Here is a 24,003-nt window from a genome sequence, read left to right on the forward strand (position 1 = left end):
AAAGCATATTTTGAAAATCTGAGATGACAGGATGATTAACAAAAGGCTAAGCTGTGTCTCAATATATCACTTGTGATTTTCATGAATAGGAATATTTTCTAGGAATATTTACGTCCGTTGCGTTATGCTAATTAGTGTCAGTCAATGATTACGCTCCCTCATGCGGGATGGGGAGTCACTAGAGGTTTAATTAATTCACTTTTGTTTGGAGCCGAATTCGCCATGGACTTTGAACGGGGCGCCTGGCTCACGACCAGCCGACACAAAACACGTTTACATGGGGGTCCGGTCCCGGGCGTGATTAATCGAACCCCCTCTATGGCTCTGATATAAACTATTGTATCCGAGCCGTCTTTACGCTTAAACATTTTCATTGGTCAAAAGGACTGACATTCAATCTATTTTTCCCCGGAGCTAAAAATATGAATATTTACACAAGCATACAGCGATTCCAAAATAAAACGTGTATGTAATCAATGTAGCCTATTCTGAATAATACATGTATTGTCGACCACAAAAAGGCAGAGATCCTATACATCTATGTTTAATTCTAGTTATGTAATTCTATGCACTTATTTGAACTAACTCTTACAGTAGGCCTATGTGTAACAGTATAACTTTAGTCCGTTCCTCACCCCTACCCGGGCTCGAACCAGGGACCCTCTGCACACAGACAACAGTCACCCTCGAAGCATCGTCACCCATCGCTCCACAAAAACCGCGGCCCTTGCAGAGCAAGGGGAACAACTACTTCAAGGTCTCAAAGGGAGTGACGTCACCGATTGAAACACTATTAGCGCGCACAGCACTAACTAGCTAGCCATTTCACATCGGTTACATATACAAGGATACGATGGTTGCATCATCCATTGTTGGACTTCTGAATTAAGGAAATGTACCCATTGATTTTTAATTTTTTACATTTATTTTTATTTCACCTTTATTTAACCAGGTAGGCCAGTTGAGAACAAGTTCTCATTTACAACTGCGGCCTGGCCAAGATAAAGAAAAGCAGTGCGACAAAAACAACACAAAGTTACACATAAACAAACATACAGGCAATAACACAATAGAAAGATCTATGTACAGTGTGTGCTAATGTAGAAGAGTAGGGAGGTAAGGCAATAAATAGGCCATGGAGGTGAAATAATTACAATTTAGCATTAACACTGGAGTGATAGATGTGCCGATGCTGATGTGCAAGTAGAAATACTGGGGTGCAAAAGAGCAAGAGGATAAATAACAATATGGGGATGAGGTAGTTGGGTGTGTTATTTACAGATTGTCTGTGTACAGGTACAGTAAGCTGCTCTTACAGCTGATGCTTAAAGTTAGAGAGGGAGATAAGACCCCAGCTTCAGTGATTTCTGAAATTTGTTCCAGTCATTGGCAGCAGAGAACTGGAAGGAAAGGCTGCTAAAGGAAGTGTTGGCTTTGGGGGTATACCTGCTGGAGCGAGTGCTACAGGTGGGTGTTGCTATGGTGACCAGTGAGCTGAGATAAGGCAGGGCTTTACCTAGCATAGACTTATAGATGACCTGGAGCCATTGGGTTTGGCGACGAATATGTAGTGATGGCCAGCCAACGAGAGCATAAAGGTTGCAGTGTTGGGTAGTATATGGGGTGTTGCTGACAAAACGAATGGCACTGTGATAGCAAACTGGATGTAGTCGGAGTAGAGTGTTGGAGGCTATTTTGTAAATGACATCGCCAAAGTCAAGGATCGGTAGGATAGTCAGTTTTACGAGGGTATGTTTGGCAGCCTGAGTGAAGGAGGCTTTGTTGCGAAATAGAAAGCCGATTCTAGATTTAATTTTGGATTGGAGATGCTTAATGTGAGTCTGGAAGGCGAGTTTAGTCTAACCAGACACCAGATATTTGTAGTTGTCCACATATTCTAAGTCAGAACCGTCCAGAGTAGTGATGCTAGTCGGACGGGAGGGTGCGGGTAGCAATCGGTTGAAGAGCATGCACTTAGTTTTACTTGCATTTAAAAGCAGCTGGAGGCCTCGGAAGGAGCGTTGTATGGCATTGAGGCTAGTTTGGAGGTTTGTTAGCACAGTGTCCAAAGAAGGGACAGATGTATACAGAATGGTGTAGTCTGCGTAGAGGTGGATCAGAGAATCACCAGCAGCAAGAGCAACATCACTGATGTATAAAGAGATATTAGTCGGCCCGAGAATTGGACCCAGTGGCACCCCCATAGAGACTGCCAGAGGTCCGGACAACAGGCCCTCCGATTTGACACACTGAACTCTATCTGAGAAGTAGTTGGTGAACCAGGCGAGGCAGTCATTTGAGAAGCCAAGGCTATTGAGTCTGCCAATAAGAATGCGGTGATTGACAGAGTTGAAAGCCTTGGCCAGGTCGATGAAGACGGCTGCACATTACTCTCTTTTATCGATGGCGGTTATGATATTGTTTAGGACCTTGAGCGTGGCTGAGGTGCACCCATGACCAGCTCGGAAACCAGATTGAATTCTTGAAGAAGATAACTTAGGAATGCTGCATGAGTTTAGTTCAATTGTCATACTCCATCAAAACCCAAAATGCAAGCTTGTTTCAATCCAATGTTTGTAAACAAAGTAAATGTAAACAAACACTATATAGCCTATAAACATGTTTAGAACTATAATGTTGACATCATGGATGCTCAGTCCTTGATTCCATAGCTCTGTCTATGAATGTGACAGTGGTTACATTTCTCCAGCCCTATCCCACAGCTTTTTACTGAAATAGGGGTGGGGATGATGGTTTGTTATTGTTTGATTGCCGCTTTAAAGGTTCAATATGCAGAAATCGCTCCGCCATTTGCTTGTTGTTAAAATTCTAATAGTTTGCTTAATTTAGGACAAGCTGTATAGTGTAAAGAATCGTTGTACTGTCTAAACTGACGTGGTCTTCCTGCCTGGGTTGGCGCCCCCCCTGGGGTTGTGCCGTGGGGGAGATCTTTGTGGGCTGTACTCGGCCTTGTCTCAGGATGGTAAGTTGGTGGTTGAAGATATCCCTCTAGTGGTGTGGGGGCTGTGCTTTGGCAAAGTGGGTGGGGTTATCTCCTGCCTGTTTGGCCCTGTCTTGGGGTCATCATCGGATGGGGCCACAGTGTCTCCTGACCCCTCCTGTCTCAGCCTCCAGTATTTATGCTGCAGTAGTTTATGTGTCAAGGGGCTAGGGTCAGTCTGTTATATCTGGAGTATTTCTCCTGTCTTATCTGGTGTCCTGTGTGAATTTAATTATGCTCTCTCTAATTCTCTCTTGTAGGACCTGAGCCCTAGGACCATGCCTCAGGACTACCTGGCATGATGACTCCTTGTTGTCCTCAGTCCACCTGGCCGTGCTGCTGCTCCAGTTTCAACTGTTCTGCCTGCAGCTATGGAACCGTGACCTGTTCACTGTGATTGCTATTATTTGACCATGCTGGTCATTTATGAACATTTGAACATCTTGGCCATGTTCTGTTATGTTCTGTTTGGGGTTTTAGGCTGGGTTTCTGTACAGCACTTTGATATATCAGCTGATGTAAGAAGGGCTACATAAATAAATGTGATTTGATTTAAACTACATTTATTGTAGGCTAAGATAGAGTCAGCAGGATCACACAACATTTGTAACAGAATCAACTCAACTTTTCTTTTAACAACTGATGTCATAAGCTACATAGTGAGAGTTGTGTGAACCTTTTCAATTGAGAGGTCTATTTTAAAAGCTTAGCTTTCTATGAAGACACCTATATCAAGGCTTCCACGCTAGTGCAGTGACATGAGCAAGACAGAAGGGGGCAACACGAGCATGTGGGCACGAAGCTTCCCGCAAAGGGAGCTTGTCGCAGTGTCCAGTTCCTTTTATTTCCAGCACATGTTACCAGAGGTAAATCAAATGCATTGCTATGAAACATAAAATATCCGCCTAGGCCTACATAATTGCACCACATTGTATTATTCTCATCTGATATGAGTTGCAGTAAACATGGGAAAGTCAGTGCCTTAGCCAATAGAGTTAAATATTTACCAAATAAAGAAAACAATAATGGACACGATAAAAGTACATAACAATAACGAGGCTATATACAGGGGTACTGGTCCTGAGTCAATGTGTGGGGGTACAGGTTAGTTGAGGTAATTTCTACATGTAGGTAGTCCGGGTGGCCAATTGATTAATTGTTCAGCAGTCTTACAGTCTATAACTTGGGTGACTGGAGTCTTTGACAATTTTTTGGGCCTTCCTCTGACATCGCCTAGTATATAGGTCCTGGATGGGAGGAAGCTTGGGCCCAGTGATATATTGGACCATACACACTACTAGAGGTCGACCGATTAATCAGAATGGCCAATTAATTAGAGCCGATTTTAAGTTTTCACAACCATGACCATGAATCATGACCAGCCTTTCAAAGCACTTCATGGCTACCGAGTGCTACGTGGAGGTAGTCATCTAGGGAGATTACATCCGGGGCAGGTCTTGTTTTGAAACAGTACTCCTGTAGTTAAACTATATGGCACTACTTCCTCTAAAATATGCTTCCAGGGACACTACTACCTCCAATGATGGCATTAGCCAACTGTTAATCACAGGTTTTTTGTGTACCCAGAGTGAGGAGCAAGGAAGGGTTTATAATGCAGTGTTCCATCTCAGTGAGGGGTATGAGCCCAAAGTGTCACATGATGACAAGGCTGTGAACCTTACACAGAACATTAATAAGGAGGTAAGTACTTACAAAGCTTCCTCTCTGGGCCATAATCTTTCTGATGATGTCCCTTCATTTTTGCCAGTCCACTTAGAACTCTTACTGACTGTTATTGATGTCAATGATTGATTAAGCATTTTGTCCTGCTGTACCAGGAAAGGGGTAGGCGGGTGCCTGTCCTCTCATCGTCTATGTGCGGCTGGCATGTAGACAATCCCCTGGAGGCTCCCGACAAGAAGAACACACGCGTGCAGATGGTGAACAAGGGGTTCTCCGATCCCGAGGGACCTGTCTCCCATTGGAGACAGAAATGGAAGAGTTGAATGAAAAATTCAAACCTTAATAAAAGATGCAAAGTGAAACTTTATGCACTGTAGGATATATATGCCAAACACACACACACACACACACTCATATACATTTGCATCTGGAAAGAGAGGATCTGGACAGAGATCAGCTAGAGAGCTAGCAACAAGAGGCTGAGAGGTCAGCCAGAGGGAGAACAAGCACAGCAGCAGAATAAAGTAATGATACTGCGAAATAATGGCATTTAAGCCCTTCTCCTACTTAACCAGAGTCAGATGAACTCATAGATATCGTTTTTATGTCTCTGCATGCAGTATGAAGAGCAGGTAGTTTCACAAGTCAATGCTAACTAGTGTTAGCACAATGACTGGAAGTCTACCTGTACGGTATCATTGCGAAAGAAATCAACTACAAAAAAGGGAGAAGTTAGAGAGTGGTCAGTATGTGGCCAGCCAAAATCTGACAGCTGAGGTGATCATAGATCTGGGTTGGAGAGTAACTGATTACATGAAATCAGTTACATGTAATGTGATTTTTTTTAAACTGCTAATGTACTCATTTACATTATCAGCAAAAAGATTATCCCTCTGTTACGGTGCGTGAATGAGGACCCAAAAGCGAATTAACTTAAACAGAGCTTCTTTAATTACCAAACATAGGTAGGCTCAGACGGACCGGCAGATTCCGACAGGACAAGACAAGGTTACAGCAAACATGACGACAGTCTGGTTCAGGCATGAAACACAACAAACAAGAATCCGACAAGGACAGGAACAAAAACAGAGAGAGATATAGGGGACTAATCAGAGGGAAAAGGGGAACAGGTGGGAGAAGGGGTGACGAGGTAGTCAAGAGGAGACAAGGAACAGCTGGGGGAAAGCGGGGGAGAAAAGGTAACCTAACAACGACCAGCAGAGGGAGACAGGGTGAAGGGAAAGGACAGAGACAAGACACAACATGACAGTACATGACAGTACCCCCCCACTCACCGAGCGCCTCCTGGCGCACTCGAGGAGGAAACCTGGCGGCAACGGAGGAAATCCTCGATCAGCGCACGGTCCAGCACGTCCCGAGAGGGAACCCAACTCCTCTCCTCAGGACCGTACCCCTCCCAATCTACGAGGTACTGGTGACCACGGCCCCGAGGACGCATGTCCAAAATTCTACGGACCCTGTAGATGGGTGCGCCCTCGACAAGGATGGGGGGGGGGGGGGAAGACGAGCGGGGGCGCGAAGGACGGGCTTGATGCAGGAGACATGGAAGACCGGGTGGACGCGACGAAGGTATCGCGGAAGAAGAAGTCGAACTGCGACAGGATTAATGACCCGAGAAATACGGAACGGACCAATGAACCGCGGGGTCAACTTGCGAGAAGCCGTCTTAAGGGGAAGGTTCTGAGTGGAGAGCCAAACTCTCTGACCGCGACAATATCTAGGACTCTTAGTTCTACGCTTATTAGCAGCCCTCACAGTCTGCGTCCTATAACGGCAAAGTGCAGACCTGACCCTCTTCCAGGTGCGCTCGCAACGTTGGACAAAAGCCTGAGCGGAGGGGACGCTGGACTCGGCGAACTGAGATGAGAACAGCGGAGGCTGGTACCCGAGGCTACTCTGAAAAGGAGATAGCCCGGTCGCAGACGAAGGAAGCGAGTTGTGGGCGTATTCTGCCCAGGGGAGCTGTTCTGACCAAGACGCAGGGTTGCGAAAAGAAAGACTGCGTAAGATGCGACCAATAGTCTGATTGGCCCGTTCTGCTTGACCGTTAGACTGGGGGTGAAAGCCGGAAGAGAGACTGACGGAAGCCCCAATCAAACGGCAAAACTCCCTCCAAAATTGAGACGTGAATTGCGGACCTCTGTCCGAAACGACGTCTGACGGAAGGCCATGAATTCTGAAAACATTCTCGATGATGATTTGTGCCGTCTCTTTAGCAGAAGGAAGCTTAGCAAGGGGAATGAAATGAGCCGCCTTAGAGAACCTATCGACAACCGTAAGAATAACAGTCTTCCCCGCTGACGAAGGCAGTCCGGTGACAAAATCTAAGGCGATGTGAGACCACGGTCGAGAGGGAATAGGAAGCGGCCTGAGACGGCCGGCAGGAGGAGAGTTACCGGACTTAGTCTGCGCGCAGACCGAACAAGCAGCCACGAAACGACGCGTGTCATGCTCCCGGGTGGGCCACCAAAAACGCTGGCGAATGGAAGCAAGCGTACCCCGAACGCCAGGGTGGCCGGCTAACTTGGCAGAGTGAGCCCACTGAAGAACGGCCAGACGAGTAGGAACGGGAACGAAAAGAAGGTTCCTAGGACAAGCGCGCGGCGACGGAGTGTGAGTGAGCGCTTGTTTTACCTGCCTCTCAATTCCCCAGACAGTCAACCCGACAACACGCCCCTCAGGGAGAATCCCCTCGGGGTCAGTGGAGGCTACTGAAGAACTGAAGAGACGAGACAAAGCATCAGGCTTGGTGTTCTTAGAGCCCGGACGATAAGAAATCACGAACTCGAAACGAGCGAAAAACAGCGCCCAACGCGCCTGACGCGCATTAAGTCGTTTGGCAGAACGGATGTACTCAAGGTTCCTATGGTCAGTCCAAACGACAAAAGGAACGGTCGCCCCCTCCAACCACTGTCGCCATTCGCCTAGGGCTAACCGGATGGCGAGCAGTTCGCGGTTACCCACATCATAGTTACGTTCCGACGGCGACAGGCGATGAGAAAAATACGCGCATGGGTGGACCTTGTCGTCAGAGAGGGAGCGCTGAGAAAGAATGGCTCCCACGCCCACCTCTGACGCGTCAACCTCGACAACGAACTGTCTAGAGACGTCAGGTGTAACAAGGATAGGAGCGGATGTAAAACGATTCTTGAGGAGATCAAAAGCTCCCTGGGCGGAAACGGACCACTTAAAGCACGTCTTGACAGAAGTAAGGGCTGTGAGAGGAGCTGCCACCTGACCGAAATTACGGATGAAACGACGATAGAAGTTCGCGAAGCCGAGAAAGCGCTGCAGCTCGACGCGTGACTTAGGGACGGGCCAATCAATGACAGCTTGGACCTTAGCGGGATCCATCTTAATGCCTTCAGCGGAAATAACAGAACCGAGAAATGTGACGGAGGAGGCATGAAAAGTGCACTTCTCAGCCTTCACAAAAAGACAATTCTCTAAAAGGCGCTGGAGGACACGTCGAACGTGCTGAACATGAATCTGGAGTGACGGTGAAAAAATCAGGATATCGTCAAGGTAAACGAAAACAAAGATGTTCAGCATGTCTCTCAGGACATCATTGACTAATGCCTGAAAGACAGCTGGAGCGTTAGCGAGGCCGAAAGGAAGGACCCGGTATTCAAAGTGCCCTAACGGAGTGTTAAACGCCGTCTTCCACTCGTCCCCCTCCCTGATGCGCACGAGATGGTAAGCGTTACGAAGGTCCAACTTAGTGAAAAACCTGGCTCCCTGCAGGATCTCGAAGGCTGAAGACATAAGAGGAAGCGGATAACGATTCTTCACTGTTATGTCATTCAGCCCTCGATAATCTATGCAGGGGCGCAGAGACCCGTCCTTCTTCTTGACAAAAAAAACCCCCGCTCCGGCGGGAGAGGAGGAGGGGACTATGGTACCGGCGTCAAGAGCTACAGACAAATAATCTTCGAGAGCCTTACGTTCGGGAGCCGACAGAGAGTATAGTCTACCCCGGGGGGGGGGTGGTTCCCGGAAGGAGATCAATACTACAATCGTACGACCGGTGTGGAGGAAGAGAGGTGGCCCTGGACCGACTGAACACCGTGCGCAGATCGTGATATTCCTCCGGCACCCCTGTCAAATCACCAGGCTCCTCCTGTGAAGAAGAGACAGAGGAAACAGGAGGGATAGCAGACATTAAACATTTCACATGACAAGAGACGTTCCAGGAGAGGATAGAATTACTAGACCAATTAATGGAAGGATTATGACAAACTAGCCAGGGATGGCCCAAAACAACAGGTGTAAAAGGTGAACGAAAAATTAAAAAAGAAATGGTTTCACTATGATTACCAGAAACAGTGAGGGTTAAAGGTAGCGTCTCACGCTGAATCCTGGGGAGAGGACTACCATCCAGGGCGAACAAGGCCGTGGGCTCCTTTAACTGTCTGAGAGGAATGTCATGTTCCCGAGCCCAGGTCTCGTCCATAAAACAGCCCTCCGCCCCAGAGTCTATTAAGGCACTGCAGGAAGCTGACGAACCGGTCCAGCGTAGATGGACCGACAAGGTAGTGCAGGATCTTGAAGGAGAGACAGGAGTAGTAGCACTCACCAGTAGCCCTCCGCTTACTGACGAGCTCTGGCCTTTTACTGGACATGAAGTGACAAAATGACCAGCGGAACCGCAATAGAGACAGAGGCGGTTGGTGATTCTCCGTTCCCTCTCCTTAGTCGAGATGCGGATACCTCCCAGCTGCATGGGCTCAGCACCCGAGCCGGCAGAGGAAGATGGTAGTGATGCGGAGAGGGGAGCGACGGAGAGCGCGAGCTCCTTTCCACGAGCTCGGTGACGAAGATCAACCCGTCGCTCAATGCGAATAGCGAGTTCAATCAAGGAATCCACGCTGGAAGGAACCTCCCGGGAGAGAATCTCATCCTTTACCTCTGCGCGGAGACCCTCCAGAAGACGAGCGAGCAAGGCCGGCTCGTTCCAGCCACTGGAGACAGCAAGAGTGCGAAACTCAATAGAGTAGTCTGTTATGGATCGATTGCCTTGACATAGGGAAGACAGGGCCCTGGAAGCCTCCTCCCCAAAAACAGATCGATCAAAAACCCGTATCATCTCCTCCTTAAAGTCCTGATACTGGTTAGTACACTCAGCCCTTGCCTCCCAGATTGCCGTGCCCCACTCACGAGCCCGTCCAATAAGGAGAGATATGACGTAGGCGACACGAGCAGTGCTCCTGGAGTAAGTGTTGGGCTGGAGAGAAAACACAATATCACACTGGGTGAGGAACGAGCGGCATTCAGTGGGCTCCCCAGAGTAACACGGCGGGTTATTGATTCTGGGCTCCGGAGATTCGAAAGCCCTGGAAGTGGCCGGTGGATCGAGGCGGAGATGGTGAACCTGTTCTGTGAGGTTGGAGACTTGGGTGGCCAGGGTCTCAACGGCATGTCGAGCAGCAGACACTTCCTGCTCGTGTCTGCCTAGCATCGCTCCCTGGATCCCGACGGCTGAGTGGAGAGGATCCGAAGTCGCTGGGTCCATTCTTGGTCGGATTCTTCTGTTACGGTGCGTGAATGAGGACCCAAAAGCGAATTAACTTAAACAGAGCTTCTTTAATTACCAAACATAGGTAGGCTCAGACGGACCGGCAGATTCCGACAGGACAAGACAAGGTTACAGCAAACATGACGACAGTCTGGTTCAGGCATGAAACACAACAAACAAGAATCCGACAAGGACAGGAACAAAAACAGAGAGAGATATAGGGGACTAATCAGAGGGAAAAGGGGAACAGGTGGGAGAAGGGGTGACGAGGTAGTCAAGAGGAGACAAGGAACAGCTGGGGGAAAGCGGGGGAGAAAAGGTAACCTAACAACGACCAGCAGAGGGAGACAGGGTGAAGGGAAAGGACAGAGACAAGACACAACATGACAGTACATGACACCCTCTCCATCAGCGTCTTATCCAAAAGCACAGACTGCCCTAGACTCATATAATTTTGATCTGGATTCTAACCTTAATTTAGAGCACTAAAGCCTTGTCCCTTGACTAAAGGTCACTTGACTCTCCACATGATCTCCCTGACTTGGAAGATGTAGATGTTGAAGCTCCAGACAGCACCTGCATCTTCTCCTATCAGGTACATTGGATACCACACACAATGAAAGAGGAGAACCTGAGAGAATGTATTCTCTATTGTCCGACAGCCCTATGCTGCATGTTCTTTGTGAGCTGCACCTGAGTTGACACTCTGACCTGCTCTTGATCCTAAAGTTTACATTACAAACAAGGAGGGTACTCCATCTGTCAAAACTTACAACTTGTAATTGTAAATCACAAGCTTTTATCTGCTGATCATACAATTCATTGTATTTTTGTAAGGATGGCAACAGGATACTAGATCATCCAAATAAGCCACATTAAACCATACAGTTGTCAGGTGTGCTGTCAGCATGCGTCACGCGGCCCGTTATCCTATGTGCTCCTGTGATATTGTTTGCTGTTGGCACCTGTCATTCTAACGCCAAATTCCTTTGAGCATATTCTACCCTAGGTTGGCCTCTGTGTAGTCGGAGTCAACCAGAATTCTAGACGAATGTCGCTCCTCTGTTCCTATACTTGCTGCTGCCTGTCACCGTTCTTCATATAACTGGACAATGAGCTGATAACCACAAAACAGGCACCCGATACAATTGCAATTAGTCGATATAATCGACAACTATCATTAGAAATCAAGCGATATGAATCAGAGTGGGGCACGGTTCCCGTGGTTTCCATCTAGTCTAGTGGTTTCCATTTCACTGTAACATTGATGGGGAACATGGTTTGCATTTGTACCTGTTTCCTCCAGCATCTTCACAAGGTCCTTTACTGTTGTTCTGGGATTGAAGTACGTTCATCTCTAGGAGACAGAATGCGTCTCCTTCCTGAACGGTATGACGGCTGCGTGGTCCCATGGTGTTTATACTTGCGTACAATTGTTTGTACAGATGGAAGTGGTACCTTCAGGCGTTTAGAAATTGCTCCCAAGGATGAACCAGACTTGTGGAGGACAACCATTTTTTTCTGAGGTCTTGACTGATTTCTTTTGATTTTTCCCATGATGTCAAGCCAAGAGGCACTTGAAGGTAGTCCTTGAAATACATCCACAGGTACACTTCCAATTGACTCAAATGATGTAAATTAGCCTATCAGAAGCTTCTAAAGCAATGACATCATTTTGTGTATGTAAACTTCCAACTTCAACTGTATCTCTGTGTGCCTGTCATCGTCATATACTACATGATGGACGAACATTCAGCCGTCGTTACCCCAGAGCACAGTGAAGGGTCAGTGAGTGTGTGAGTTGGTTTGTGTGAGTGTGTGTATGTATTTATATGTGTGTTTGTGTGCACGTGTTTCTTTGGCAAGTACATTTATGAGTATACTTGTGCATATGTTGTGTGTGCTAATCTGTTATTCTCTGTCTTCTATGTTTTCTATAATAGATTCATGGGTATCAATGTTCATCGTCGTCCCCAACATCTGTTTTGGCTTCCAGGTACAGAACAAACTTTTAACTGTTTGAAGTCTGGAGGCAGTATCTGTACTATAGGGTTATGCATTTTGCTTGTGTGTGTGTTACACTGCCACAACACCTATACTCTATTTGTGTATTATTAGAATGTACAGTATATGAATGTGTGTTGCAGTGCCATGAGGCCTGTATATCCATCTACAGCAGCATGGAGAACAAGAAGCTCTCCCATTGGGTGATCATGTCTGTGATCTCTATGTTCTTCTGCCTGCTCATCTACACCCTTACAGATGAGCTGGCCTGTCAATCATGGAAGGATCCCTCCTTCCTTGAAGTAATCACTGATCATCCGTAAACATGAGCACTCTCATAGACATTATCCTGACAAACTTGCCCTCCAAGTTCATTGCCTGTATCCGCTATGGGTCCGCGGTCAAACGACCACCCCTCATCACTTTCAAATGCTCCCTAAAACATTTCTGTGTGCAGGCCTTTCTAATCGACCTGGCCCGGGTATCCTGGAAGGATATGGACCTCATCCCGTCAGTCGAGGATACCTGGTCATTCTTTAAAAGTAATTTCCTCACCATCTTAGATAAGCATGCCCCGTTCAAAAAATGCAGAACTAAGAATAGATATAGCCCTATATATTCACTCCAGACCTGACTGCCCTTGACCAGCTGAGTGGCCTCCAGCTGCTCTTAAACACTAGTAAAACCAAATGCATGTTTTTCAACCGTTCACTGCCCGCACCCGCCCGCCCGACTAGCATCACCACCCTGGACGGTTCCGACCTAGAATATGTGGACAACTATAAATACCTAGGTGTCTGACTAGACTGTAAACTCTCCTTCCAGACTCATAATAAACATCTCCAATCCAAAATCAAATCTAGAATCTGCTTTCTATTTCGCAAAAAAGCCTCCTTCACTCACGCCGCCAAACTTACCCTAGTAAAACTGACTATCCTACCGATCCTCGACTTCGGCGATGTCATCTACAAAATAGCTTCCAACACTCTACTCAATATCCTAGATGCAGTTGCACCCCTAAAAACTAAAAACATTTCTCATAAGAAACTAGCTCCCTGGTACATAGAAAATACCCGAGCTCTGAAGCAAGCTTCCAGAAAATTGGAATGGAAATGGCGCCACACCAAACTGGAAGTCTTCTGACTAGCTTGGAAAGACAGTACCATGCAGTATCGAAGAGCCCTTACTGCTGCTCGATCATTCTATTTTTCCAACTTAATTGAGGAAAATAAGAACAATCCGAAATTCCTTTTTGATACTGTCGCAAAGCTAACTAAAAAGCAGTATTCCCCAGGAGAGGATGGCTTTCACTTCAGCAGTGATAAATTCATGAACTTCTTTGAGGAAAAGATCATGATTATTAGAAAGCAAATTACGGACTCCTCTTTAAATCTGCGTATTCCTTCAAAGCTCAGTTGTCCTGAGTCTGCACAACTCTGCCAGGACCTAGGATAAAGAGAGACACTCAAGTGTTTTAGTACTATATCCCTTGACACAATGATGAAAATAATCATGGCCTCTAAACCTTCAAGCTGCATACTGGACCCTATTCCAACTAAACTACTGAAAGAGCTGCTTCCTGTGCTTGGCCCTCCTATGTTGAACATAATAAACGGCTCTCTATCCACCGGATGTGTACCAAACTCACTAAAAGTGGCAGTAATAAAGCCTCTCTTGAAAAAGCCAAACCTTGACCCAGAAAATATAAAAAAACTATCGACCTATATCGAATCTTCCATTCCTCTAAAATTTTAGAAAAGGCTGTTGCGCAGCAACTCACTGCCTTCCTGAAGACAAACAATGTATACGAAATGCTTCAGTCTGGTTTTAGACCCCAACATAGCACTGAGACTGCACTTGTGAAGGTGGTAAATTACCTTTTAATGGCGTCAGACCGAGGCTCTGCATCTGTCCTCGTGCTCCTAGACCTTAGTGCTGCTTTTGATACCATTGATCACCACATTCTTTTGGAGAGATTGGAAACCCAAATTGGTCTACACGGACAAGTTCTGGCCTGGTTTAGATCTTATATGTCAGAAAGATATCAGTTTGTCTCTGTGAATAGTTTGTCCTCTGACAAATCAACTGTAAATTTCAGTGTTCCTCAAGGTTCCGTTTTAGGACCGCTATTGTTTTCACTATATATTTTACCCCTTGGGGATGTCATTCGAAAACATAATGTTAACCTTCACTGCTATGCGCATGACACACAGCTGTACATTTCAATGAAACATGGTGAAGCCCCAAAATTGCCCTCGCTAGAAGCATGTGTTTCAGACATAAGGAAGTGGATGGCTGCAAACTTTCTACTTTTAAACTCGGACAAAACAGAGATGCTTGTTTTAGGTCCCAAGAAACAAAGAGATCTTCTGTTGAATCAGACAATTAATCTTAATGGTTGTACAGTCGTCTCAAATAAAACTGTGAAGGACCTCGGCGTTACTCTGGACCCTGATCTCTCTTTTGAAGAACATATCAAGACTGTTTCAAGGACAGCTTTTTTCCATCTACGTAACATTGCAAAAATCAGAAACTTTCTGTCCAGAAATGATGCAGAAAAATGAATCCATGCTTTTGTCACTTCTAGGTCTACTGCAATGCTCTACTTTCCGGCTACCCGGATAAAGCACTAAATAAACTTCAGTTAGTGCTAAATACGGCTGCTAGAATCCTTACTAGAACCAAAACATTTGATCATATTACTCCAGTGCTAGCCTCCCTACACTGGCTTCCTGTCAAGGCAAGGGCTGATTTCAAGGTTTTACTGCTAACCTACAAAGCATTACATGGGCTTGCTCCTACCTATCTCTCTGATTTGGTCCTGCCGTACATACCTACACGTACGCTACGGTCACAAGACGCAGGCCTCCTAATTGTCCCTAGAATTTCTAAGCAAACAGCTGGAGGCAGGGCTTTCTCCTATAGAGCTCCATTTTTATGGAATGGTCTGCCTACCCATGTGAGAGACGCAGACTCGGTCTCAACCTTTAAGTCTTTACTGAAGACTCATCTCTTCAGTGGGTCATATGATTGAGTGTAGTCTGGCCCAGGAGTGTGAAGGTGAACGGAAAGGCTCTGGAGCAAAGAACCGCCCTTGCTGTCTCTGCCTGGCCGGTTCCCCTCTTTCCACTGGGATTCTCTGCCTCTAACCCTATTACAGGGGCTGAGTCACTGGCTTACTAGGGCTCTTTCATACCGTCCCTAGGAGGGGTGCGTCACTTGAGTGGGTTGAGTCACTGATGTGATCTTCCTGTCTGGGTTGTCGCCCCCCCTTGGGTAGTGCCGTGGCGGAGATCTTTGTGGGCTATACTCGGCCTTGTCTCAGGATGGTAAGTTGGTGGTTGAAGATATCCCTCTAGTGGTGTGGGGGCTGTGCTTTGGCAAAATGGGTGGGGTTATATCCTTCCTGTTTGGCCCTGTCCGGGGGTGTCCTCGGATGGAGCCACAGTGTCTCCTGACCCCTCCTGTCTCAGCCTCCAGTATTTATGCTGCAGTAGTTTATGTGTCAGGGGGCTAGGGTCAGTTTGTTATATCTGGAGTACTTCTCCTGTCCTATCCGGTGTCCTGTGTGAATTTAAGTAAGTATTTCTTTCTCTCTCTCGGAGGACCTGAGCCCTAGGACCATGCCTCAGGACTACCTGACATGATGACTTCTTGCTGTCCCCAGTCCACCTGGCCGTGCTGCTGCTCCAGTTTCAACTGTTCTGCCTGTGTTTCTTATTATTTGACCATGCTGGTCATTTATGAACATTTGAACATCTTGGCCATGTTCTGTTATAATCTTCACCCGGCACAGCCAGAAGAGGACTGGCCACCCCACATAGCCTGGTTCCTCTCTAGGTTTCTTCCTAGGTTTTGGCCTTTCTAGGGAGTTTTTCCTAGCCACCGTGCTTCTACACCTGCATTGCTTGCTGTTTGGGGTTTTAGGCTGGGTTTCTGTACAGCACTTTGAGATATCAGCTGATGTACGAAGGGCTATATAAATACATTTGATTTGATACTCAGCAAACTGGATGCAGTCTATCACAGTGCCATCCGTTTTGTTACCAAATCACCTTATCCCACTGCGACCTGTATGCTCTAGTCGGCTGGCCCTCGCTACATATTCGTCGCCAGACCGACCACTGGCTCCAGGTCATCTATAAGTCTATGCTAGGTTAAGCTCCGTCTTATCTCAGTTCACTGGTCACGATAACAACACCCACCCGTAGCACACGTTCCAGCAGGTATATCTCACTGATCATCCCCAAAGCCAACACCTAATTTGGCCGCCTTTCCTTCCAGTTCTAGGCTGCCAGTGACTGGAACGAATTGCAAAAATCGCTGAAGTTGGAGACTTTTATTTCCCTCACCACTGCAGCTGTATATAGTTAATCTGTAAATAGCCCACCCAATCTACCTACCTCATCCCCATACTGTTTTTATTTCATTTACTTTTCTGCTCTTTTCCACACCAGTATCTCTACTTGCACATCATCATCTGCTCATTTATCACTCCAGTGTTAATCTGCTAAATTGTAATTATTCGCTCCTATGGCCTATTTATTGCCTACCTCCTCATGCCTTTTACACACACTGCATATAGACTTTCTTTTCTCTACTGTGTCATTGACTTGTTTGTGTTATTGGCTTGTTTATTGTTTACTCCATGTGTAACTCTGTGTTGTTGTCTGTGTCACACTGCTTTGCTTTATCTTGGCCAGGTCGCAGTTGCAAATGAGAACTTGTTCTCAACTAGCCTACCTGGTTAAATAAAGGTGAAATAAAAAAATACAATAAAAAATTGGTGAAGTTGGATGGTTTTAGCGTTGAGCATGAATTCCTCAAGGAAATAAGGATGGATTTAAGGATACAAGAAAGTATTCAAACAGGACCTGATGTCCAGCTGTTGTAGGAGCTATTGTGGGAGCTGTCAGGCAAGACAGGCTGTCAGCCATATCCCTTTCTCTGTTCTCAGGCATCTTTGGCTTCCTGACATTTGGCCGTACAGTGGCGGCTGATATTCTGTCATATCCTGGAAATTATGTGGTCATGATCATTGCCAGACTGCTATTTGGAATATCAATCATCACCATCTATCCAATTATACTTCTGTTGGGAAGGTAGGGCCCCTCTTGGACAGCACAAGCAGTTGTTTTTGTGTGTTACCATGTAACTGAGTCTGTGTGTAAATTTATGTTCATTGCACAGGTCTGTCATTCTGGACCTGATGTTGCAAATTTGTCGCTGTCAGCACGGTGGGTGGGGTGACACACTTGTTTGAGAACCGCTGCAGGGTGATTCTGACTGTCATCTGGATCACAGTCACCCTCCTCATCGCCATGTTCGTCCCTGACATGAGTGAGGTCATCAGTGTTATCGGAGGAATCAGTGACTTCTTTACCTTTCCTGGTATAAAACAAAGTGTGTGTGTAGGCATGTGTCTGAGGTTGTTTGTGACTCACAAGCGTTCCTGTGTTGAGCTGATCCTGTGTTTGTGTAAAACTTGTCAACTAACATTGAGATATGTGTTGCAGGGCTTTGCCTGGTATTCACTATGTAGTCAGAGCCTGTGTCGCCCAGAGTCAGGTGAGTTGAGTAGTTTGAAGTTATGAGATCACCTGTTGGTGTTGAATTTAATCACAAACTGCCCATTAAACATAAGTTAACTGAAGGTTTGGTCCAATAAATTGCATAATATTATGTTACTATTGTAAACATTCATGAATGTCCCTGATTGCACCCATTTCTTTCTCCTTTGTCCCTCTACCTCTCTATCTCTTTATCTCCCTGTCAGCAGGGTGGTGTGCACTGTGTGGGGTGTGATTACTGTAATTGTTGGCGCCTTCATTTTTGGACAGAGCACTACCATATGGAGATCGTCCACAGATCCATCAGAACCACCAAAATCACCAGCTCTGTCATTATCAATATTATTATGATTGTATCCGGGTTCTGTTTGAGGTTAATCATGTTTTTAAAGTTGAGGTTTATGGGAGTCAGAAGTCTAGAATAAGATATTGATGTAGTGCTGCTATATCAACACTGCAGGTTTTTTTTTAAAATGTTTATTTGACTAGGCAAGTCAGTTAAAGAACAAATTCTTATTTTCAATGACAGCCTAGGAACAGTAGGTTAACAGCCTGTTCAGGGGTAGAATGACAGATTTGTACCTTGTCAGCTCAGGGATTTGAACTTGTAGCCATTTTGGTTACTCGTCCAATGCTCTAACCACTAGGCTACCCTGCCACCCCAAGTAAGGCACATAACCAACTTATATTTGATTTGCTTGTATCTCAAACGTATTCAGTATGGAGAATATGACCCTTGTTTATCAGATTTGTTGTTTTCTGAAATAGTTTGAGATGTACTTCACTCATCCAAAAGCACAAAATGAATGTATCTATAGTATGTTCGGATGGGAAAGTTGATCTATGTATTTATGTATGAGGGGGGAAGGGGGGAAATGAGGAATGTACTGTATCTATGCATAGAGAGACATAGGCCGAAACCACAGATCAGGCTGCTGACAACACACACGCACACAGCCTTTAAACCTTATACACATTCACTACAGTGTAACATCATTACACCTGCCTCCTAATTTGCCCTAGGCAAATTAAATTCCTTGAATTCAATATAGTGGCACTATTTGAAGACAATTGAATAATTACTGGATACTGTTATGTAAATTAAACAGGAAGACAATGGAACAGACCGTCAAGCGTTTAATCAATGTGACAGTGGCAGCACAAGATCACGCACACACACAGCTCTGATAGCTCGCAAGCTGACGGTAGAATATGTTAATGATTACTATGGCTCAAACGGAAGGAGAGGAGATTGAAGTTTGTGCGTTTTTCCCCCCAGATCTTTACTGACATGGAGTGACTGAGAGGGAAACACTGCTCAGATGATCAATCAGAAACACTTTTAATCCTCTTGGTCACACATCATTTGCTTTGTTATCTTGCTGTCAGACTGTGTGGGAATACTTGAAACGTGTGTGTCTATGTGAGTGTGGGTGTGTGTGTGTGTTGAAGTTTGTGTGATTTGAAGATTGTACGGGTGTTTCAAATATACAATTCTGTACCTAGTCGCTGACAGATTGCCCTGTGATCCAAGCACAAGCAGGCTATCATAACCTAAGCTACTACAACAATTGGATACCACGAAATTGGGGAGAAAAAGGGGTCAAATTCAAAAAAAAAAAATAATAATAATAATATTCTCTTCATCTGCGGTACAGTCTTGTTTTGAAAATGTACTTTAATCGAGCTCTGATGTGTGTTTTAGATACCTCAGGCAGTATAGAGCACCCTCTGAATGGCACCCATACGCAATCCATGTCTCAATTGTCTCAAGACTTAGAAATCCTTCTTTAACCTGTCTCCTCCCCTTCATCTACACTGATTTAAGTGGATTTAGCAAGTGACATCAATAAGCGATCATAGCTTTCAGCTGGATTCACCTGGTCAGTCTATTTCATGTAGAGAGCCAGTGTTCCTAATGTTTTGTATACTCAGTGTACATGTATTCACAGCAGATGAATACATACAAGCACTCATATGCACAAACACACACACACACAGCCTCCAGTACTTTCTGCATCCGAGCCAAAATTCTCACCTAATGGGGATGTGTGACACACACCAATAAGCCCAGCTGGGCCCCAACTACAGTACAGCACATTGCAGACATCACACACAACCAGTGTGTACTTGAACTACTAAAAAATATTGCAGTGTTTTCAACTGGCACCCCCCCTCTCCATCATTCTCTCCCTCTATGTCTGCCTCTCTCAGGCTGTTATTCAGTAATTGAGTTGACAGTTAGAGGACACTTAAAGCTCGGTGCTTCCTAATCAGATGTAATCAGATGTTCACAATCATTGGGGGAAAGAAAACTGCCGAGCAGATGGAATGTGTGTTTGTCTCTTGCTGCCACTACATTAAAATACACCATATATACAAAAGTATGTGGACACCCCTTCAAATTTGTGGATTTGGTTATTTCAGCCACACTCTTTGCTGACAGGTATAAAACTGAAACGCTCAGGGACTTGCAACATGACACCGTCATAGGATGCCTTCTTTCCAACAAGTCAGTTCGTCAAATTTCTGCCCTGCTAGAGCTGCCCCGGTCAACTGTAAGTGCTGTTATTGTGAAGTGGAAATGTTTAGGAGCAACAACGTCTCAGCCGTGAAGTGGTAGTTCACACAAGCTCACAGAATGGGACAGTAAAAATCATCTGTCCTCAACACTCACTACCAAGTTCCAAACTGCCTCTGGAAGCAAATTCGGCACAATAACTGTTCGTCAGGATCTTAATGAAATGGGTTTCCATGGCCAAACAGCCGCACAAAAGCCTAAGATCACCATGTACAATGCCAAGTGTTGGATGGAGTGGTATAAAGTTCGCCGCCATTGGACTCTGGAGACCTGTTCTCTGGAGTGATGAATTACAGTATATTTCACCAAAGCTACCTGCCCCAATGCATAGTGCCAAGTGTACAGTTTGGTGGAGGAGGAATAATGGTCTGGGGCTGTTTGTCATTTTTCAGGCCCCTTAGTTCCAGTGAAGGGATATCTTGACGCTACAGCATACAATGACATTCTAGACAATTCTGTACTTCCAACTTTGTGGCAACAGTTTGGGGAAGGCCCTTTCCTGTTTCAGCATGACAATGCCCGCATGCACAAAGCGTGGTCCATACAGAAATGGTAAGTCGAGATTGGTGTGGAAGAACTTCACTGGCCTGCACAGAGCTTTGACCTCAACCACATCGACCACCCTTGGGATTAATTGGAACGCTGACTGCGAGCCAGGCCTAATCACCCAAAATCAGTGCCCGACCTCACTAATGCTTTTGTGGCTGAATGGAAGCAATTTCCTGTAGCAATGTTCCATCATCTAGTGGAAAGCATTCCCAAAATAGTTGAGGCTGTTATAGCAGCAAAGGGGGACCAACTCCATATTAATGCCCATGATTTTGGAATGAGATGTTCGACGAGCAGGTATCCACATACTTTTGGCCATGTAGTGTATGACGGCATCAAAAGTTCCGCCCTGTTCCCAGCATTCAGCAGCAGTGTCTCTGTTGTCGTGTGTTACAGTACCAACACACTGCTCCCTCTAACACACACACACAATGATAGTGACATCATGAAGAGACATCGATATCACTGACATAGACAACTACAAACACATTGTTTTAGAGGAAGAATGAAACATCTCTCTAGAGAGGGAAACACAATAAAGCAAGAAAAATAGAAAGTGGCAGACAAATAACTTGTTAGCAGGTTTACTTTGGCAATAAAGGAATTTCACACAAATAATTTTGTGTTTACTTTTCTAAAATGGTCTGAATAGGAGAATGGCATCTCCAAGTGTGAAGAGAAGGCTGAGACTACCTCAAGCTAAAGCATGTCACAAATAAACAATATAATTTTGGTTAGTGAATAAACGTTTTTAAATGTACAATAATTCCAACTCTTTCGACCCCATTGTGGCATTACTGGCATAAGTGTCTCTAAAGGTAGTAATTTCTAAGATGTCTAACTCTTATCACAGTTACAACAGTAGTAATATGGGAACATAGTGAGAGACAGAGCACAGATGTACATGCCTCAGGGCAGTATGGGTAGAATGCACACAGTTCTCATGTTGTTCTCTCAGACTAATAAACAAACCATTATCATGTCAAATTAAGGCCATTACATCACCCGCAGCTCCACTCTTCAGGCTGAGACGTTGGGGGATGGGGGTAAAGTTGTGGATTGCTGGTTTCCCAATCAGAGAAGGACTTAGGTCAGACTTCACTTAATTGGTTCTGGATAAGTTCTATTCAGTGTGGGATTTCCCTAATGGCCCCATTGCCCGTGCTTAACTCGGGCCCAAGCTCACAGGAACTGTACTAGCACCTCAAATGTTCTACAGCTTGAGTTCCGACCCCTTAAATATTGGCTTAAAGTTCCAGCACCTAAATACAAACAGTACCGGGACCCCAAAATAATATCGACACCTATTTCAGACCAAGTCAAGCACCGCCCAATGCCAACCAGGCAGCCTAACGTAGTCGTTATCCAATCTTTTCAAAATGTTATGTTGCAAACATGGATTAAAACTATTGGTTTTGTGTGGGTGTTTGTCTGGATGAGGTTCACAGACTGGATTTATTGGTTATAAAATGCACAAAATACAGATGGATATGGTGGAAAAGCAAAAAGTGATGAGATGTAAGCTTAGATATAGCCTAATAATGGGAGAACGACTATGACGGAGGAAGGAGAGCCCTAAAATGGGAAGTGGTCGATTAGGAGGAAGACAGTGGAAGTGGATGCCAGGATTGAATCAAGCAGTGCGTTGAGCGAAATTGGTGAAGATGAATGGACAACAGTAGTGTCAAAGAATGGACAAGAATGGACAAAAAGGAAATGATCTGAAGTTGGAGTGGAGGATATATATTTGTGTATGTTAAGGTTGCATACAACCTTAAGTGCTATTATTCGGATTAATTGGATTTCTGTAGAACAGAGTAAGATTGCAGTAATTCTCAAAATAATCCATACAACAGAAATATCGTGCTGTGAACTTCAGAGCAGAGAGCCTGTTAAAGGAGTCCTCTCAGGGGTGACGATGAAAATTAACATTGAATATATGAAGAGAATTTCTGGTGTAGTTGGTGTCCGGCCCCTTACCCACTGGGTGATTGGAAAAAAAATAAGAAAGTCTGTCGTCCTGTTTTATTTATTTATAAAGAGCACCTACCTACGAATGTGGAACTTGGTTATGTAAGATTCGCTGTAAGAGCTTTCTTCCCCAAACCATTGCAGTGTAAAAATTGCTAAGAATTTGGCCAAGTTTCAAGTTTGTGCAGATGGATGGAGTATATTGAAGAATGGTGTGTAGAAGGACAATGGTGTTGCAATTGTGGTGGGGATCATGATCCCGAGTTCCTGGAGTGTCCTGTAAGGGTGAAAGAGATTGAGGTGGCAAAGGTTAGAGTGGTCAATCGAATCTCCTATGTGGAGGCAATTAAAAGAGTTGAGGTTTGGTTGGAGAAAAGGTTGGGGACTGTTGTTGGGTGAAAGTAACTCGAAGTGGACTCCTGATGACTTTTTTGTTGTTTCTACCACCCAGAGGGAATGGGCGCTTCTTCCCAAGCGCCTAGGGACAAGTACTGGGACTTTCTTTATTCCCCCGGATTAGGGCACTGTTGAAAGGAGTGATAACGGGTATAAGGTAAGTTGGTATTGCAATTTTTCTAAGAAGTGTAATGAACTCACACTCCAGAACAGTAGGTGGAAACACAGAGCTAGATAAGAGGAATACATGAATAGGGAGGCCTTGAATGGCCTCACACTCCAGTACAGTAGGTGGCAGTGTATGCACATCATGGTTGCAATCCGCCAATACACATTTAAAGAAGAAGAACAAAGTTAGACTATTCAAGCAGTTAACTGATTATGTGTCAGTGTATGCGGGCCGAGTTGATGGCCTTGATTATAGGTTTGAAATGAGTGGAGGAGGTGAAACATTAAGAATGGTGATCTGCTCTGATTTGGCTGCAGTGTTGAGTAGTGTGAAGTGGTCAGATAGGGGAGACTTGCTTGAGGAGATGATGTTGCTGTTAATGGGATTGGAGAGGATGGGAGTGGTGGTAAGCTTTTGCTGGGTTTTCACCCATGTGCGTGTGGAGAGTAATGAGAAGGCTGATGTGTTGGCTAAGAGTGCTGTGAGGCGAGAGGGGGTATATATTCAGGTCCTGCTGGGCCGCAGGGAATTCAAGTCCTCGAT

General features: G+C 45.3%; 1 pseudogene; it reads left to right on the top strand.

The window, feature by feature from the left end:
* The first annotated feature begins 4,375 nt into the window (after positions 1-4,375).
* Positions 4,376-23,377, top strand: LOC149983060 (putative sodium-coupled neutral amino acid transporter 8; annotated as a pseudogene).
* The last annotated feature ends 626 nt before the right edge of the window (positions 23,378-24,003 follow it).

This window comes from Oncorhynchus mykiss, chromosome 6 (assembly GCF_057628025.1).
Source record: "Oncorhynchus mykiss isolate SJ-2025 chromosome 6, ASM5762802v1, whole genome shotgun sequence".
Lineage (NCBI taxonomy): Eukaryota > Metazoa > Chordata > Actinopteri > Salmoniformes > Salmonidae > Oncorhynchus > Oncorhynchus mykiss.